The sequence below is a fragment of the Arachis ipaensis genome, chromosome B9 (genome assembly GCF_059453495.1).
Source record: "Arachis ipaensis isolate K30076 ecotype BB chromosome B9, ASM5945349v1, whole genome shotgun sequence".
Lineage (NCBI taxonomy): Eukaryota > Viridiplantae > Streptophyta > Magnoliopsida > Fabales > Fabaceae > Arachis > Arachis ipaensis.
Genome location: NC_142444.1, coordinates 78,283,235 through 78,304,142, shown reverse-complemented (window position 1 = coordinate 78,304,142; position 20,908 = coordinate 78,283,235). Strand labels below are relative to the sequence as shown.

Here is a 20,908-nt window from a genome sequence, read left to right as displayed (position 1 = left end):
CTTTCCCAATATTAATTTTTGAAAATCTCAATCAAATTTTCAAATTTCTTTTTATTATTTCAAAATCTTTTTAATTTATTTTCGAAAATTTATTCCCCTCTTCTCACATCCTTCTATTTAAGGGACTAACACTCCTCCTCAAGGTGCAATTCGAACTCTATCCTTCTTGATAAGTTCAAATTCTCTTCTATCTACCTCCTCCTTCTATTCTTCTTTTCCTCTGACACCTCAAGGAATCTCTATACTGTGACATAGAGGATTCCCTACTTTCTTGTTCTCTTCCCTTTCATATGAGCAGGAACAAAGATAAAGGCATACTTGTTCAAGCTGATCCTGAACCTGAAAGGACCTTGAAGAGAAAGCTAAGAGAAGCTAAAGCACAATTCTCTCTAGAGGGCCTAACAGAGCTTTTCAAAGAAGAAGAAACCATGGCAGCCGAAAACAACAATGCCAACAATGCAAGAAAGGTGCTTGGTGACTTTACTGCACCTACTCCCGACTTCTATGGGAGAAGCATCTCAATCCCTGCCATTGGAGCAAACAACTTTGAGCTTAAGTCTCAATTAGTTTCTCTAATGCAACAGAATTGCAAGTTTCATGGACTTCCATTTGAAGATCCTCATCAGTTCTTAGCTGAATTCTTGTAAATCTGTGACACTGTCAAAACCAATGGGGTTGACCCTGAAGTCTACAGACTCATGCTTTTTCCTTTTGCTGTAAGAGATAGAGCTAGAACATGGTTGGATTCACAACCTAAAGAAAGCCTAAACTCTTGGGAAAAGCTAGTCAATGCCTTCTTGGCAAAGTTCTTTCCACCTAAAAAATTGAGCAAGCTTAGAGTGGAAGTCCAAACTTTCAGACAAAAAGAAGGTGAATCCCTCTATGAAGCTTGGGAAAGATACAAGAAATTGATTAGAAGGTGCCCTTCTGACATGCTTTCAGAATGGAGCATCATAGGTATTTTCTATGATGGTCTGTCTGAACTATCCAAGATGTCATTGGATAGCTCTGCTGGAGGATCTCTTCATCTGAAGAAGATGCCTGCAGAAGCTCAGGAACTCATTGAAATGGTTGCAAATAACCAATTCATGTACACTTCTGAAAGGAATCCTGTGAATAATGGGACAACTCAGAAGAAGGGAGTTCTTGATACTGATACTCTGAATGCCATATTGGCTCAGAATAAAATATTGACCCAACAAGTCAATATGATTTCTCAGAGTCTGTCTGGAATGCAAGCAGCAACAGGCAGTACTAAGGAAGCTTCCTCTGAAGAAGAAGCTTATGATCCTGAGAACCCAGCAATGGAAGAGGTGAATTACATGGGAGAACCCTATGGAAACACCTATAATCCTTCATGGAGAAATCATCCAAATCTCTCATGGAAGGATCAACAGAGACCTCAACAAGGTTTCAACAACAATAATGGTGGAAGAAACAGGTTTAGCAATAGCAAGCCTTTTTCATCATCTTCTCAACAACAAACAGAGAATTCTAAGCAGAGCCACTCTGACTTAGCAACCATTGTCTCTGATCTAATCAAAACCACTCAAAGTTTCATGACTGAAACAAGGTCCTCCATTAAAAATTTGGAGGCACAAGTGTGTCAGCTGAGTAAGAAAATTACTGAACTCCCTCCTAGTACTCTCCCAAGCAATACATAAGAAAATCCAAAGAGAGAATGCAAGGCCATAAACACGTCTCACAAGGCCGAACCTGGAGAGGAGGAAGAGGCAGTGATCTCCACTGAGGAAGACCTCAATGGACGTCCACTAACCTCTATGGAGTTCCCTAATGAGGAACCATGGGAATCTGAGGCTCAGACTGAGACCATAGAGATTCCATTAAATTTACTTTTGTCATTCATGAGCTCTGATGAGTATTCTTCCTCTGAAGAGGATGAAGATGTTACTGAAGAGCAAGTTTCTAAGAACCTTGGAGCAATCATGAAGCTAAATGCCAGGTTGTTTGGTAATGAGACTTGGGAGGATGAACCTCCATTGCTCATCAAAGTTCTCAATACCTTGTACCATAGGCACCATGACCTTTGAGAAGACTCTGTGTGACCTGGGATCAAGTATAAACATTATGCTTATCATTAAGGTACAAGCTGCAATAATTTCACTAGAGATGGCAAACAATTCAAAGAAACAGGCTTATGGACTTGTAGAAGATATCTTGGTAAAGGTTGAAGACCATTACATCCCTGCTGATTTCATAATCTTAGAGACTGAGAAGTGTATGGATGAATCCATCATCCTTGGCAGACCCTTCCTAGCCACAGCAAAAGCTGTGATTGATGTTGATAGAGGAGAATTGATCATTCAAGTGAATGAAGACTCCCTTGTGTTTAAAGCTCAAGGGTATCCCTCTGTAACAATGGAAAAGAAGCAAGAAGAGCTTCTCTCAATACAGAGTCAAACAGAGCCTCCACAGTCAAACTCTAAGTTTGGTGTTGAACCCCCACATTCAAACTCTAAGTTTGGTGTTGGGAGGATCCAACATTGCTCTGAACATCTGTGAGGCTCCATGAGAGCCCACTGTCAAGCTATTGACATTAAAGAAGCACTTATTGGGAGGCAACCCAATCTCTAATTATCTATGTTAAATTTCTATTTTCTTTCGTTATTTTATGTTTTCTATAGGTTGATGATCATGTGAAGTCACAAAAACAATTGAAAAAGCAAAAACAAAAGGAAAAATAGAACACCTTGGAGGAGAAACTTACTGGCATTTAAACGCCAGTAAGGGTAGCAGAATGGCCGTTAAACGCCCAGTCTGGCACCATTCTGGGCGTTTAACGCCAGGAATGGGAAAGAAGCTGGCGTTTAACGCCAGGAATGGGCAAGAAGCTGGCGTTAAACGCCAGAAATGGGCAGCAGCCTGGCGTTTAACGCCAGGATTGGCAGCAAGGGGCGTTTTGCACGCCACATGGTGTAGGGATGAGAAATCCTTGACACCTCAAGATCTGTGGACCCCACAGGATCCCCACCTACCCCACCTCTCTTTCTCTTCTTCGCTCATTCACCAATCACCTCAATACTTCTTCTCCAAAAACCCCTCACCTATCAAATCCCACCCTCTTCTCCATAAACCCTTCACCAATCCACATCCATCCTTCATAAAACCTCACCTACCTCCCCATTCAAATTCAAACCACTTTCCCTCCCAAACCCACCCTATATGGATGAACCATACCCCCCTCTCCACTCCTATATAAACCCATCTTCACTCCTTCATTTTCACACAACCTAAACACAAAGCCCCCTCCATCTCCTCTATTTCTTCTTCTTCTACCCTCTTCTTTCTTCTTTTGCTCGAGGACGAGCAACCTTCTAAGTTTGGTGTGGTAAAAGCTAAAGCTTTTTTGTTTTTCCATAACCATTAATGGTACCAAAGGCCGGAGAAACCTCTAGAAAGAGGAAAGGGAAGGCAAAAGCTTCCACCTCTGAGTCATGGGAGATGGAGAGATTCCTCTCAAGGGTGCATCAAAACCACTTCTATGAAGTTGTGGCCAAGAAGAAGGTGATCCCCGAGGTCCCTTTTAATCTCAAAAAGGGCGAATATCCAGAGATCCGACATGAGATCTGAGGAAGAGGTTAGGAAGTTCTCACTAACCCCATTCAACAGGTCGGAATCTTAATGGTTCAAGAGTCCTATGCCAATGCATGGATCACCAAGAACCATGATCAAAGTGTGAACCCAGATCCTAAGAATTGGCTTACAATGGTCCAGGTGAAATACATAGGTTTTAGTCCGGAAAATGTAAGGTTGGCATTCAACTTGCCCATGATGCAAGGAGATGCACACCCATACACTAGAAGGGTCAACTTTGATCAAAGGTTGGACCACGTCCTCGTGGACATATGTGAAGAGGGCACTCAACGGAAGAGAGATTCAAGAGGGAAGCTGGTTCAACTAAGAAGGCATGACCTCAAGCCCGTGGCTAGGGGATGGTTGGAGTTCATCCAATGCTCAGTCATTCCTACTAGCAACCGGTCTGAAGTTACTATAGACCGGGCTATCATGATTTATAGCATCATGATTAAAGAGGAAGTAGAAGTTCATGAGGTTATATCCCAAGAACTCTACAAGGTGGCGGATAAGTCCTCTACCATGGCAAGGTTAGCCTTCCCTCATCTCATTTGTCACCTCTGCAATTCAGCTGGAATTGAGATAGAGGAAGACATCCTCATTGATGAGGACAAGCCCATCACTAAGAAAAGGATGGAGCAAGTGAGAACCTCACCAAGAGCATGGGGAAACTCCTCATCATGAAATCCCTGAGATGCCACAAGGGATGAATTTTCCTCCACAAAACTATTGGGAGCAAATCAACACCTCCCTAGGAGAATTAAGTTCTAACATGGGACAACTAACAGTGGAGCACCAAGAGCATTCCATCCTCCTCCATGAAATTAGAGAAGACCAAAGAACCATGAGAGAGGAATAACAAAGGCAAGGAAGAGACATTGAGGAGCTCAAGCACTCCATAAGATCTTCAAGAGGAAGAACAAGCCGCCATCACTAAGGTGGACCCGTTCTTTAATTTCCTTATTCTTTATTTTCTATTTTTCAAAAATTGTGCTTTATGTTTATTTATGTGTGTGACTTTATTACATAATCATTAGTGTCTTAGTGTCTATGCCTTAAAGCTATGAAAATGAATCCATCACCTTTCTTAAATGAAAAATGTTTTTCATTGAAAAAGAAAAAGAAGTGCATGAATTTCAAATTTTAAAACAGTTTAATTATTTTGATGTGGTGGCAATACTATTATTTTTCTGAATGAATGCTTGAATAGTGCATATTTTTGAATTCGTTATTTAAAGAATGTTAAAATTGTTGGCTCTTGAAAGAATGATGGGAAAAGGAGAAATGTTATCTGATGATCTGAAAAATCATAAAATTGATTATTGAAGCAAGAAAAAGCAGTGAAAAGCTTGCAGAAACAAAAAAGAGAGAAAAGAAAAAGAAAGAAAAAGAAAAGCAAGCAGAAAAAGCCAATACCCCTTTAAACCAAAAGGCAAGGGTGATAAAAAGGATCCAAGGCTTTGAGCATCAGTGGATAGGAGGGCGCACAGGAATAAAATCCTAGCCTAAGCGGCTAAACCAAGCTGTCCCTAACCATGTGCTTGTGGCGTGAAGGTGTCAAGTGAAAACTTGAGACTGAGCGGTTAAGGTCGTGGTCCAAAAGAAAAAAGAGTGTGCTTAAGAGCTTTGGACACCTCTAATTGGGGACTCTAGCAAAGCTGAGTCACAATCTGAAAAGGTTCACCCAGTTATGTGTCTGTGGCATTTATGTATCTGGTGGTAATACTAGAAAACAAAATGCTTAAGGTCACGGCCAAGACTCATAAAGTAGTTGTGTTCAAGAATCAACATACTTAACTAGGAGAATCAATAACAATATCTGGATTCTGAGTTCCTATAGAAGCCAATCATTCTGAACTTCAAGGGATAAAGTGAGATGCCAAAACTGTTCAGAAGCAAAAGGCTAAAAGCCCCGCTCATCTAATTAATACTGATCTTCGTAGATGTTTTTGGAATTCATTGTACATTCTATTCTTTTTATCCTATACGATCTTTAGTTGCTTGGGGACAAGCAACAATTTAAGTTTGGTGTTATGATGAGCGGATAATTTATACGCTTTTTGGCATTGTTTTTAGTATGTTTTTAGTATATTTTAGTTAGTTTTTATTATGTTTTTATTAGTTTTTAAATAAAAATCACTCTTCTTGACTTTACTATGAGTTTGTGTGTTTTTCTGTGATTTCAGGTATTTTCTGGCTAAAATTGAGGGACCTGAGCAAAAATCTGATTCAGAGGCTGAAAAAGGACTACAGATGTTGTTGGATCCTGACCTCCCTGTACTCAAAGTGGATTTTCTGGAGCTACAGAAGCCCAATTGGCGCGCTCTCAATTGCGTTAGAAAAATCAAATTGTGGAAGAAGAAGAGGAGCCTCACACATCTATACCTTATTCATCTCCAAAGAAAGCAACTCCTTATGCATCTGCCCGAAGCTCTCAGAGGACCAAAAGTTACGTGCTACGTAACACAAGGGAACCACCGAATCTGGAATCCCTGGATTTCAAGAATCAATACAATAAAATCCATTCACATTTTGATCCAGGAAGATTTAATTCTTGTGCGTCTTATGAGTTTCACAAAGGTGTTGAAGAAACGTCACTTGTGTGCTTCATACAGAGTGAATCTGGACTCTCTTGCTGCTAAAAGAATCAATGTTATCACTCTCTTTGAGAATATGAAGTGGTCTCCCTTGTTCAAAATTTAGAAACTTGTATACCCTGCTTTGGTCTGAGAATTTTATGCAAACATGAGGCTGATTGATGGTGCAATTCATTCCTATGTGAAGCGAGTTTACATGACTCTGAGTAGAGAAATAATAAGTGCTGCCCTAGGTTATGTTGATGAAGGTCCAGCAGCTTATATGTCAGAAAAATAGGATTCTCATGTTGAAGTCACATCTCAGATTGCTCTACAACAAATCTGTGAAAATCTGTCTGGGCTGGATGGCACGGTTCCAACTCACAAGGCCCTTGGTCCAGAAAAAGCATTGCTGCACAGAATTATTACTCACATTCTGACTCTACAGAGTGGCTCACACAATAGAGTAACCGTTTCTAATTCCTTTGTCCTTTTTGCCATTATTACTTCATCTCCTATTTCCTTTGCATATCTTATGATAAGGCATATGTGGGAATGTGTTAGGAGCATTAAAAAGGCTAACCTTCCCTATGACATATTTCTTACCTGCATCTTTGAATAGTTCAATGTTGATCTAACTAATGAAGATGTAGAGAATAAAGTTTCATCAATTAAGGGAGGAGGAGTTTCAGGTACTATGAAAGGCACCAAAGGCAAACGGTCAATGCCCTCTGACAGTGATCTTGAGAGCCGCCCAGCCGAACCATCCAAAGTGATAGAATCGATTAAGGAAGTCCTCACTGAATTTTCTAACATGTCCAAGCTGATGGTGGAATCCTACAAGGCCGCTCGTAAGCAAGCATACGAAAATGAAAAAGCTTGGACAAAGTGCCAAGAAAGAGTTGGTCTGATGCTTCAGAATTTCGAAGAGGAGATGGGGGCTGCCGAGAAGGATGATGAATCTGGATCTGAGTACAACCTTTCTGATGATTAATTTATTTATTTCTTGTTAAATTCTGGTTTTGTTTGATTTCTTTTGGTACTTTGTAGGCTGTTTCGATACTTTAGACCTCTGATATTTTGTTAAATAATTGGATACTTTGGCTTTGGTTATATTTGTATATGTTCCATTGTCATTTTTTTGCAGGTTTCCCTTTGATGACAAAAGGGGGAGGAAAGCTGGAAAAATTAAAAAATTGAAAGAAACAGGGACTGAAATCTCTTGTGATTCATGATCATCCCTGTTCCAATGATTATGATCTGTTTTGATTGAAATGGTTGCTGTATTTGGAACTTAGTTATTTTTGACAATCCCTTTATGCTCTGCTGTGTTGATGCCTCATGCTCTATTTTGTTGAAATATTTGTTGGATTTGGGATTTAGCTGTGATTTGATAATCCCTTTAAGCTTTGATACAGTGATATATTCCTTATGATCTGATATGATTGTGTTTAACTGAAAATGTTTTTCTACTATAAACTGATATTTTTGATGCTCTGATATGATAGCTGGAAAATGTTGTTCATTTAATCAAATTATTTAGGAATTATCAACTGTTTCTCATCTACTCTGTACTCAAAGCTTTTTTGATTGACACTGAGCAGAAAATCATTTATATGATAACAAGTCAAGTAGTGTTTATCATGTTATTTCTGCTCATAAATCAAGCCATTCAACATCTCAAATTCCATATGTTGAATAACATAGTTGCTTAGGCTTGATAAAATTGTTACTGGTAATGCTTCCCTTGGTAAAATGGCATATATTAAGGGGGAGCCATGTAACAATTGAAAAGGGGAAGGAATCCTAATCTTCAAAGGGAGTATTCTAATCTTTAATTTCTTTCCATTTCAATTTTTAATAATGTTTGTCATCAACGGGGAGATTGATGAGTTTGGAAAACTCCAAATTAAAATTAGTGACGATCAAACATTATTAATATAATTAATAACAAAAATTATTAATTTGAATTCTAATTCATATTTGCTAATTAATAGTTTTTGTTGCTTGCAGATTTGGCTTTGGGCTAAAAGATAATTAAAGTATAGTTTCTAAACCAATCAATAATCCTTTCATACAAAAATTTTGTTTGTCACAAGTACAAACCCCTAAATTTATAAACCGAAGTATTGAACCTTGGGTCGTTATCTCTAGGAATTGCAACAAAGTGTCTTCATATTGGTTATGGAGTATGTTTGGGGTTTTTTTGGGATAAGAGGCATGAAATGTAAATGGCAATGAAAATAAACTAACAACTAACAAAGCTCTTGACAAGGTATGAGAACTAGAAGTCCTACCCTCATTATCCTCCTCAATTGTGACCACAAATTATCCATTGCTACCACTTAGTTAACCTCTAACTATGGAGGAAAGTCAAGTCGATGAATTAACTTGATTCCACAAGTGCTAGCCAACTCCCAAGGGAAAGACTAGCTTTAGTGGTATCCAAATCAATTAGTAACTTCTAATTGTCAATCAACAAAGGAATTAGATAATTCAAGAGTCACTAATTACTCTACCAAATCCAAGAGGAACAAAATCTATACTAAAATCCAACCAAGCATTTCATCAAATAATTGGAAGGCATAAAAGGAAAGCAAAGTAAATTGATAACAACAATGAAATCTAACAACTACTTATTGCAAGGAATTAATAACAACAATCAAAAGAAACACAATTATTATGAATTACCTCAAATTGAATTGGAAGAAAATAGAAGGAACAAGAGTATATCTACAATAAAGCATAGAAACAACATAAAGGAAATTACAACAAAAGAATAGAGGAATCATAAATACAAAAACAAAGAATTGAGAAGAAGAAGAAGTAGAGAGCATGAATCAAAACCTAGATCGAAGAACTAAACCTAATCCTAATTCTAATTCTAGAGAGAAGTGAGAGCTTCTCTCTCTAAAACTAACTCTAACTACTTCTAAGAATTAAACTATGACTAATGATCAAAAGTATGTTAATTCTCCTTCAATCCTTGGCTTAAATAGCATCAAAAATGAGTTGGATTGGGCCCACAAGGCTTCTAAAATCGCTGGCCACGAGTTGCATTAAGTGAATCATGTGCAACCGTCGGCGAGTACGCGTACCGTGCGCGTGCGCACCTCTATGCGTGGTCCAACTATGACAAATCCTATATCATTTCGAAGCCCCGGATGTTAGCTTTCTAATGCATCTAGAACCGCATCATTTGGACTTCTGTAGCTCAAGTTATGGTGAATTAAGTGCAAAGAGGTCGGCTTGACAGCTTTTGCGATTCCTTCATTTCTTCATGATTTCTCCACTTTGCATGCTTTACTCTCCATTCCATTGATCCATTCCCAGCCTTTTCAACCTGAAATCACTTAACAAACAAATCAAGGCATCTAGTGGAATCAAAGGTGAATTAGATTTAGCTAATTAAGGGCCTAGAAAGCATTTTTTCACACTTAAGTACAAATTAGGAGACAATCATGAAACCATGCTATTTCATTGAATAAATGTGGGTAAAAGGTCATAAAATCCCCTAAAATCAGTACAAGATAAACCCTACAAATGGGGTTTATCAACCTCCCCACACTTAAACCAAGCATGTCCTCATGCTTAAACCAAGAGAAAGTAAAGGGATCAACATTTATTCAATGAATTCTAACTAAATGCAATCTACCTATATTCAATGGGTTGATTAGGACCTTTAGATTGAGATTAGCTAATCTAGTTTGACTTTTCCTCTTCTGAAGATAATATTATACCTTCTTCCATTGTTAGGGATGACGTAATGAGATAAATTCTTGTTAATTAGTGTTATTAGTGACCAGGATGGAAAGCCTATATTCTCAATCTTTGCCATGAATGTCTCTCTTTATTATTACTTGCTTTCTTTACCTTGCCTTTATTAATTTTTGATTTACTTTTCTTGTCATTTAATTCCTTGCCCTTTTATTAATCAAACCCCTCGTTCTTCATAGCCAATAATTGACCACTACATTGCAATTCCTTGTGAGACGACCCGGAGTTCAAATACTTCGGTTAATTCTTATTTGGGGTTTGTTATTTGTGACAACCAAATTTTTGGTTGGGAGGATTGTTTGTTGGTTTAGAAATATACTTGCAATGAGAATTTATTTGTGAAATTATATACCATTAACTAAAATTCTCGCTCATCAAAATGGCGCCGTTGCCGGGGAATTGCAATGGTGCTATGTTGTTGGCTATTGTATATATTGTGAATAGCTTGATTTTTGGCTTGTTTGTTAGTTTTTTCTAGTTGTAGGATTTTGCTCTCTTTGTTCTTATTGGTATTTGTTTTTATTTTCTCTTGTCACTATGAATTCTCATCCTGTTGGCTATGAGTGTGGTTACAACTATATTGTAGGAGTTGGGAATAGAAGCTACAATGAAGATATGCATCAAAGATTTGGAGATCAAAGGTGGGAGGAGCCCTAAGCTTATGGACAACCTTCTTGGCAACAACCTCCTCTGGCTTCTTATAGGTACAATTCAAATCTTGGTGCATATCAATCTAATGTATGTGATGACCCTCATTGTGGTTGTCAACCACAAGCATCATATACATATGAACCCCCTCTTCAATATAACCCTCCACTATACTCACAAGCCTCATACCACCATTCACCTCCATATGACCCCAACCCATATCCACCATACCAACCACCATATCAACCATACCTAGAGCCACCACCATTCCAACACCAATACCCCCATGAACCACAAAGGCCATACACACCACCTCAAGAATTTTACCAATATGAACCACCTTCCAACTATAACATCCTTCCCTCAAACAATGAACCCTCTCCTCCACCACCACCTCCCAATGAAGCCCTCATGCTAGAACTGAGATATCTTGAATCTCGTATCTTAAGGCAACATAAGGAGGATGAAAAGAAGTTTGAGGAGTTAAGAGCCAAGACGGCTATCATGGTAGAAGCCATTGGAAATATAGTCTCATCCTGCCTAAGCTTGCGCGATCAAAACACTCACATTGTTGAATGTGGAGAAGCAACCAAAGAGCTTAGTAAGGGAGTGGAATTAGAGCTTCAATGTGGAGAAGAAGAGTTAAAGCGAGAAGTGCTACAAGAGGAGAAGGTAGAGATGATTGAACCAAAGGAAGTAGAAGTTGGAACTTTAGGATATGTTGAGTTCACAGAGGGAGTTTGGCAAGAAGTAAAGCTTGAAGAACCTTGTCAAGTGGTGGAAGCCTCTAGGAGAGGATGGACGGGAGTAGAGTGCGCCTTGTTAAGAGCATTGGGAACTCCTTTACCTAGGTTGTCATTTAATCCTTTATTTGAATGGGTAAAACTTCTAACTCTTAGCTTTATTATCCCACTTGAATTTGGTTTGCTTGAAACGAATGGCCAACTTAGGGCGCTTTGTGGAATTAAGCGTAAGAGGAGGATGTTTAGTGGTTGGCGTTGTAAGTCTAGGCTCATTATGGTTGGAAGCTCAAAATTGAGGTGCATGGATTGGTGTAGTGCTCAATTCAATGGGTCTAGGAGGATCATTTGGGGCCTTCATGAGAATTTGGTTTCTCTACCACCCGGAAAGGATTACCATGATCAATTTGAAGATGGGTGTGAAAACAAAGTATGGGATCATGGGTTACAAAAGGAGGATCAACTTTGGGAGCCCATGCGTTGTGAAGAACTCCATCAAAGCATGGAGTTATTAACTTTTAATGATGAAGCACAATGGAAGTCCAAGCATTAGTAGATGTTCAAGGATGTATTCAAGCACAAGCCACCTTGATGAGGAGTGGTATGCGAAATTGCGATCATCAACAATGGCGCCAAAGGCTTGGTGCTCTCAAACGTGAATCACACTTTGTCACAACTTCGCACAACTAACCAGCAAGTGCACTGGGTCGTGCAAGTAATACCTTACGTGAGTAAGGGTCGATCACACGGAGATTGTCGGCTTGAAGCAAGCTATGGTCACCTTGTAAATCTCAGTTAGGGGGATTCAAATGGTTATAGTGAATTGATAATAAAAATATAAATAAAATATAAACTAGGATAGAGATACTTATGTAATTCATTGGTGAGAATTTCAGATAAGCGTATAGAGGTGCTTTCATTCCTCCTGAACCTCTGCTTTCCGGCTGTCTTCATCCAATCAATCCTACTCCCTTCCATGGCAAACTGTATGTAGGGCATCACCGTTGTCAATAGCTACATCCCATCCTCTCTGTGAAAATGGTCCAATGCGTTGTCACTGCATGGCTATTCATCTGTCGGTTCTCGAACATACCGGAATAGGATTTACTATCCTTTTGCGTCTGTCACTATGCCCAGCACTCGTGAGTTTGAAGCTCGTCACAGCCATCCCTTCCCAGATCCTACACGGAATACCACAGACAAGTTTTAGACTTTCCGGATCTCAGGAATGGCCATCCATGGGTTCTAACTTATACCACGAAGATTCTAATATCTCGGACTCGGTCCCCTGTATTAGATACCTAAGAGATACTCATTCAATCTCATCTTCATGTAGAACGGAAGTGGTTGTCAGGCACGCGTTCATAGGTGAGAATGGTGATGAGCGTCACATAATCATCACATTTATCATGTTCTTGAGTGCGAATGGATATCTTAGAATAGGAATAAGCTTGAATTGAATAGAAAAACAATAGTACTTTGCATTAATTCATGAGGAACAGCAGAGCTCCACACCTTAATCTATGGTGTGTAGAAACTCTACCGTTGAAAATACATAAGAGCATGGTCCAAGCATGGCCGAGAGGCCAGCCTCCCTAAATGGCATATAAATTCGAAAATTAGGGAAAAAGGAACTCCATTACAATAGTAAAAAGTTCTATTTATGCTAAACTAGTTACTAGGGTTACAGGAATGAGTAAATGATGCAGAAATCTACTTTCGGGGCCCACTTGGTGTGTGCTTAGGCTGAGCATTGAGCTTTACACGTGTAGAGGCTTCTTTGGAGTTGAATGCCAGTTTGTAACCTGTTTCTGGCGTTTGACTCCACTTTGCAACCTGTTTCTGGCGTTTAACTCCAAAATGAAACATGGAACTGGCGTTGAACGCCAGTTTGCGTCATCTAAACTCGGGCAAAGTATGGACTATTATATATTGCTGGAAAGCCCTGGATGTCTAACTTCCAACGCAATTGAGAGCGCTCCATTTGGAGTTATGTAGCTCCAGAAAATCCACTGAGTGTAGGGAGGTCAGAATCCAACAGCATCTGCAGTCCTTCCTCAACCTCTGAATCTGATTTTTGCTCAAGTCCCTCAATTTCACCCAGAAAATACCTGAAATCACAGAAAAACACACAAACTCATACTAATGTCCAGAAATGTGATTTTTATTTAAAAACTAATAAAATTATATTAAAAACTAATCAATTCATACTGAAAACTATGTAAAAACAATGCCAAAAAGCGTATAAATTATCCGCTCATCACAACACCAAACTTAAATTGTTGCTTGTCCCCAAGCAACTGATAATCAAATAGGATAAAAAGAAGAGAATATACTATAAATTCCAAAATATCAATGAAACTTAGCTCCAATCAGATGAGCGGGACTAGTAGCTTTTAGCCTCTTGAATAGTTTTGGCACCTCACTTTATCCATTGAAGTATAGAATGATTGGCATCTATAGGAACTTAGAATTCAGATAGTGTTATTGATTCTCCTAGTTCAGTATGTTGATTCTTGAACACAGTTACTTAATGAGTCTTGGCCGTGGGCCCAAGCACATTGTTTTCCAGTATTACCACCGGATACATAAATGCCACAGACACATAACTGGGTGAACCTTTTCAGATTGTGACTTAGCTTTGCTAAAGTCCCCAATTAAAGGTGTCCAGGGTTCTTAAGCACACTCTGTTTTTGCTTTGGACCTTGACTTTAACCGCTCAGTCTCAAGTTTTCACTTGACACCTTCACGCCACAAGCACATGGTTAGGGACAGCTTGGTTTAGCCGCTTAGGCCAGGATTTTATTCCTTTAGGCCCTCCTATCCACTGATGCTCAAAGCCTTGGATCCTTTTTATTACCCTTGCCTTTTGGTTTTAAGGGCTATTGGCTTTTTTCTCTTGCCTTTTGGTTTAAAGAGCTTTTGGCTTTTTCTGCTTACTTTTTCATTTTATTTCTCTCTTTTTTTTCGCAAGCTTTTGTATTCACTGCTTTTTCTTGCTTCAAGAATCAATTTTATGATTTTTCAGATTATCAAATAACATGTCTCCTTTTTCATCATTCTTTCAAGAGCCAACATATTTAACATTCATAAACCACAATATCAAAAGACATATGCACTGTTCAAGCATTCATTCAGAAAACAAAAAGTATTGTCACCACATCAAAATAATTAAACTAGTTTCAAGGATGAATTCGAAACCATGTACTTCTTATTCTTTTGTTTTTAAAACATTTTTCTTTTAAGAGAGGTGATGAATTCATAGGATATTCATAACTTTAAGGCATAGACACTTAACTACTAATGATCATGTAATGAGACACAAACATAAACATAAAGCATAGTAAACGAAAAACAGGAAAATAAGAACAAGGAGATTAACGAACGGGTCCACCTTAGTGAGTGTGATGTCTTCCTCTTCTTGAAGAACTAATGGTGCTCTTGAGCTCCTCTATGTCTCTTCCTTGTCTTTGTTGCTCCTCCCTCATAGCTCTTTGATCTTCTCTAATCTCATGGAGGATGATGGAGTGCTCTTGGTACTCCATCCATAGTTGTCCCATGTTGGAACTTAATTCTCCTAGGGAAGTGTTGATTTGTTCCCAATAGTTCTGTGAAGGAAAGTGCATCCCCTGAGGCATCTCAGGGATTTCATGATGAGGAATTTCCTCATGCTCTTGTTGAGATCCACAGTCTCTTGTTTGCTCCATGCTTTTCTTAGTGATGGGCTTGTCCTCATCAATGAGGATGTCTCCCTCTATGTCAATCCCAGCCGAATTGCAGAGGTGACAGATGAGGTGAAGAAAGGCTAACCTTGTCAAATTGGATGACTTGTCAGCCACCTTGTAGAGTTCTTGAGGTATAATCTCATGAACTTTCACTTCCTCCCCAATCATGATACTATGGATCATGATGGCCGGGTCTATAGTAACTTCAGACCAGTTGCTAGTAGGAATGATTGAGCATTGAATAAACTCCAACCATCCTCTAGTTACAGGCTTAAGGTCCAGTCTTCTCAATTGAACCGGCTTGCCTCTTGAGTCAATTTTCCATTGAGCTCCTTCCACACATATGTCTATGAGGACTTGGTCCACCCTTTGATCAAAGTTGACCCTTCTAGTGTAGGGGCATGCGTTCTCTTGCATTATTGGCAAGTTGAACACCAACCTTACATTTTCCGGACTGAAATCTAAGCAATTCCCCCGAACCATTGTAAGCCAATTCTTTGGATTCGGGTTCACACTTTGATCATGGTTCCTAGTGATCCATGCGTTTGCATAGAACTCTTGAACCATTAAGATCCCGACTTGTTGAATAGGGTTGGTGAGAAATTCCCATCCTCTTCTTCGGATCTCATGTCGGATCTCCGGATACTCATTCTTTTTGAGTTTGAAAGGTACCTCAGGGATCACTTTCTTCTTGGCCACAACTTCATAGAAGTGGTCTTGATGGACCTTTGAGATGAATCTCTCCATCTCCCATGACTCAGAGGTGGAAGCAATTGCCTTCCCTTTCCTCTTTCTTGAAAAACAAAAAGCAATGCTTTTTACCACACCAAACTTAAAATATTTGCTTGTCCATGAGCAAAAGAAGAAAGAAAGAAGGAGAAGAAGAGGAGAAATGGAGGAGAGGGAAAGAGGGGTGTATTCGGCCAAGGAGAAGAGTGATTGAGTTGATTGGTGAAGGGTATTTGCGGAAGAGAGTTATGAAAAGGTGTGAAGAGGAGAGAAGAAGTGGTAGGGATCCTATGGGTTCCATAGATCCTGAGGGGATCCTGTGGGGTCCACAGATCCAGTGGGGCCAAGGACTTAACATCCCTGCTCCAATTAGGCGTGTAAAACGCCCTTGCTGTGCAATCCTGGCGTTTAACGCCAGACTGCTGCTTGTTTCTGGCGTTAAACGCCCAAATGTAGCCTGTTTCTAGCCTTTAACGCCAGGTAGATGCTTGTTTCTGGCATTAAATGCCAGCTTGGTGCTTGTTTCTGGCGTTTAAACGCCAGAATGCTCCTCCTCCAGGGTATGCTATTTTTAATGCTGTTTTTTCATTCTGTTTTTTATTTTTTAGTAGTTTTTGTGACTCCACATGATCATCCACCTAATAAAATATGAAAATAACAATAAAAATAAAATAGATATAATTAAATAACATTGGGTTGCCTCCCAACAAGGGCTTCTTTAATGTCAATAGCTTGACAGTGAGCTCTCATGGAGCCTCACAGATGTTCAGAGCATTGTTGGAACCTCCCAACACCAAACTTAGAGTTTAAATATGGGGTTGAACACCAAACTTAGAGTTTGTTGTGGCCTCCCAACACCAAACTTAGAGTTTGACTGTGGGGGCTTTGGTTGACTTAGCAGTGAGAGAAGCTTTTCATGCTTCCTCTCCATGGTTACAGAAGGAGATCCTTGACTTTTAAACACAAGGTTGTCCACATTCAGTTGAAGGACCGACTCTCCTCTGTCCACATCAATCATAGCTCTTGCTGTGGCTAGGAAGGGTCTTCCAAGGATGATGGATTCATCCTCATCCTTCTCAGTGTCTAGGATTATGAAATCAGCAGGGATGTAAAAGGCCATCAACCTTTACTAACACGTCCTCTACTAGTCCATAAGCCTATTTTCTTGAGTTGTCTGCCATCTCTAATGAGATTCTGGCAGCTTGCACCTCAAAGATCCCAAGTTTCTCCATTACAGAGAGTGGCATTAAGTTTATTCCTGACCCCAGGTCACACAGAGCCTTCTCAAAGGTCATGGTGCCTATGTTACAGTGAATTAGGAATTTACCAGGGTCCTGTTTCTTTTGAGGTAATTTCTGCCTATCCAATGCATTTAGTTCATTGGTGAGCAAAGGAGGTTTAGCTTCCCAAGTCTCATTACCAAATAATTTGGCATTTAACTTCATTATTGCACCAAGGTACTTAGTAACCTGCTCTTCAGTAACATCTTCATTCTCTTCAGAAGAAGAATACTCATCAGAGCTTATGAAGGGCAGAAGAAGGTTTAATAGAATCTCTATGGTCTCTAGATGAGCCTCAGATTCCTTTGGTTCCTCAAAGGGACTCCTTATTGGTCACTGAGCGTCCCAGGAGGTCTTCCTCACTAGGATTCACGTCCTTCTCCTCCCTTGTAGGTTCGGCCATGATGGTCAAATCAATGGCCTTGCACTCTCTCTTTGGATTTTCTTCTGTATTGCTTGGGAGAGTACTAGGAGGAGTTTCAGTGACCCTTTTACTCAGCTGGCCCACTTGTGCCTCCAAATTTCTAATGGAGGACCTTGTTTCATTCATGAAACTTAGAGTGGCCTTAGATAGATCAGAGACTATATTTCTAAGCTAGATGGATTCTGCTCAGAATTCTCTGTCTATTGTTGGGTGGATGAAGGAAAAGGCTTGCTATTGCTAAACCTGTTTCTTCCACCATTATTAAAGCCTTGTTGAGGCTTTTGTTGATCCTTCCATGAGAAATTTGGATGATTTCTCCATGAGGGATTATAGGTGTTTTCATAGGGTTCACCCATGTAATTCACCTCTGCTATTGCAGGGTTCTCAAGATCATAAGCTTCTTCTTCAGAAGATGCCTCTATAGTACTGTTGGATGATTCCTTCAATCCATTCAGACTCTGAGAAATCATATTGACTTGCTGAGCCAATATTTTGTTCTGAGCCAATATGGCATTCAGAGCATCAATTTCAAGAACTCCCTTCCTTTGAGGCGTCCCATTACTTACAGGATTCCTTTCAGAAGTGTACATGAACTGGTTATTTGCAACCATGTCAATGAGATCTTGAGCTTCTGCAGGTGTTTTCTTTAGGTGAATGGATCCACCTACAGAATGATCCAATGACATTTTAGATAATTCAGAGAGACCATCATAGAGTATATCTAGGATGGTCTATTCTGAAAGCATGTCAGAAGGACACTTTTTGGTCAGTTCCTTGTATCTCTCCCAAGCTTCATAGAGGGACTCACCTTCTTTCTATTTGAAGGTTTGAACATCCACTCTAAGCTTACTAAGCTTTTGAGGAGGAAAGAACTTGGCTAAGAAAGCCGTGACCAGCTTACCCAAGAGTTCAGGCTGTCTTTAGGTTGAGAGTCCAACTATATTCTAGCTCTGTCTCTTATAGCAAACGGGAAAAGCATAAGCCTGTAGACCTCAAGATCAACCCCATTGGTCTTAACAGTATCACAGATCTGCAAGAATTCAGTTAAGAACTGAAAAGGATCTTCTGATGAAAGTCCATGAAACTTGCAGTTCTGTTGCATCAGAGAAACTAATTGAGGTTTCAGCTCAAAATTGTTTGCTCCAATGGCAGGGATTGAGATGCTTCTTCCATGTAAATTGGAATTTGGTGCAGTAAAGTCACCAAGCCTCTTCCTTGCATTGTTATTAATTTCGGCTATCTCTACTCCTTTTTCGAAAATTTCTGTCAGATTTTCTCCAGAGAGTTGTGCTTTAGCTTCCCTTAGCTTCCTCTTCAGAGTCCTTTCAGGTTCAGGATCATCTTCAACAAGAATGTTCTTATCCTTGTTCCTGCTCATATGAAAAAGAAGAAAACAGAAAAGAAAATATGGAATCCTCTATGTCACAGTATAGAGATTCCTTTATGTGAGTAGAATAAGAAAGGAATAGGAGAAGAGAAATTCGAACACCAAGAGGAAAAGAGGGTTCGAATTTTGAGATGAAGAGAAGTGTTAGTAAATAAATAAAATAATTAGAAAGAGATAAGGGGGAGAGAATTTCGAAAATTAATTGAAAATAAAAGAAAAATATTTTTGTTTTTAATTTAAAATTAAAAATTAAAATTCAAAAATTAAGAAAGGAAAATAAAATTAAATCAAATTAACATTTAAAACAACTAGTTAATTAAAAAGGAATTTTGAAAAAGAGGGAAGGGATTTTCGAAAATTAGAGAGGGAGAGTTAGTTAGGTAGTTTTGAAAAAGATAAGAATTAAACAAAAAGTTAAGTGGTTAATTGAAAAAGAATTGAAATCAAATTTTGAAAAGATAAGAAGTTAGAAAAGATTTTGAAATTGATTTTGAAAAAGATGTGATTGAAACTTATTTTGAAAAAGATTTGAAAAAGAAATTTAAAAAGATTTGATTTTGAAAATTAAAGTTGATTACTTGACTAACAAGAAACAAAAAGATATGATTTTAAAATTTAGAGATTGAACCTTTTTTATTAGGTAAGTAACAAACTTAAAGTTTTTGAATCATTCACATTAATTGTTAGCATTAATTTTGAAAATATGAAATGTAAAGAAGAAAAAGATTTTGAAAATCAATTTTGAATTTTTCGAAAATATGAAAGAAAAAATGAAAAAGATTTGATTTTTGAAAAAGATTTGAAAAAGATAGAATTTTTAAATTGAAAATTTGATTTGACTCATAAGAAACAATTAAATTTTAAAAAGTTTTGAAAAAGTCAACTCAAATTTTCGAAAATTTATGGGTGAAATAAGGGAAAGATATTTTTTTGATTTTTGAATTTTTGATGAAGAAAGAGAAAAACAATAAAAAGACTCAAAACATAAAAATTTTGGATCAAAACAAAGGAAACATGCAAGAACACTTTGAATTTCAAGATGAACACCAAGAACACTTTGAATGTCAAGATGAATATCAAGAACACATTTTTTAAAATTTTTAAGAAAAGAAAAATATGCAAGACACCAAACTTAAAAATTTTTATTCTCTAGACACTAATAATTCAAGAATGCATATGAAAAACAGGAAAAGACACAAAACAAGAAAATATGAAGATCAAACAAGAAGACTTGTCAAGAACAACTTGAAGATCATGAAGAACAAGAAAGAAACTCAATGCATGTGTTCTTCGAAAATTTTAAAGAAAAATTAAAGGCATGCAATTGACACCAAACTTACAATTTGACACTAGACTCAAACAAGAAATATCAAGAAATTTTTTTGGTTTTTATGATTTTATTAAATTTTTTTTATTTTTTCGAAAATTATTTTGGGAAGAACAAAAAAGAAGAAAATTTTTTTGTATTTTTTGAAAATAAAAAATAAAAAGCTTAAAATTAAAATAAAATTACCTAATCTGAGCAACAAGATGAACCGTCAGTTGTCCAAACTCGAACAATCCCCGGCAACGGCGCCAAAAACATGGTAGCGAAATTGCGATCATCAACAACGGCACCAAAGGCTTGGTGCTCTCAAACGTGAATCACACTTTGTCACAACTTTACACAACTAACCAGCAAGTGCACTGGGTCGTCCAAGTAATACCTTACGTGAGTAAGGGTCGATCCCACGGAGATTGTCAGCTTGAAGCAAGCTATGGTCACCTTGTAAATCTCAGTCAGGCAGATTCAAATGGTTATGGTGAATTGATAATAAAAATATAAATAAAATATAAACTAGGATAGAGATACTTATGTAATTCATTGGTGAGAATTTCAGATAAGCGTATAGAGGTGCTTTCGTTCCTCCTGAACCTCCGCTTTCCTGCTGTCTTCATCCAATCATTCCTACACCCTTCCATGGCAAGCTGTATGTAGGGCATGACCATTGTCAATGGCTACATCCCATCTTCTCTGTGAAAATGGTC

The 20,908-nt window shown here is 38.4% G+C and overlaps 2 non-coding genes across 2 annotated transcripts; one reads left to right on the top strand and one right to left on the bottom strand.

The window, feature by feature from the left end:
* Positions 1-830: 830 nt before the first annotated feature.
* LOC148545110 (small nucleolar RNA R71) lies at positions 831-938 on the bottom strand. Its single transcript, XR_015900500.1, has one exon. It is a non-coding gene; the product is annotated as a small nucleolar RNA R71 (small nucleolar RNA).
* Positions 939-18,233: 17,295 nt separating this feature from the next.
* On the top strand, positions 18,234-18,341 carry LOC148545109 (small nucleolar RNA R71). The gene has a single exon (XR_015900337.1). It is a non-coding gene; the product is annotated as a small nucleolar RNA R71 (small nucleolar RNA).
* Positions 18,342-20,908: the final 2,567 nt, after the last annotated feature.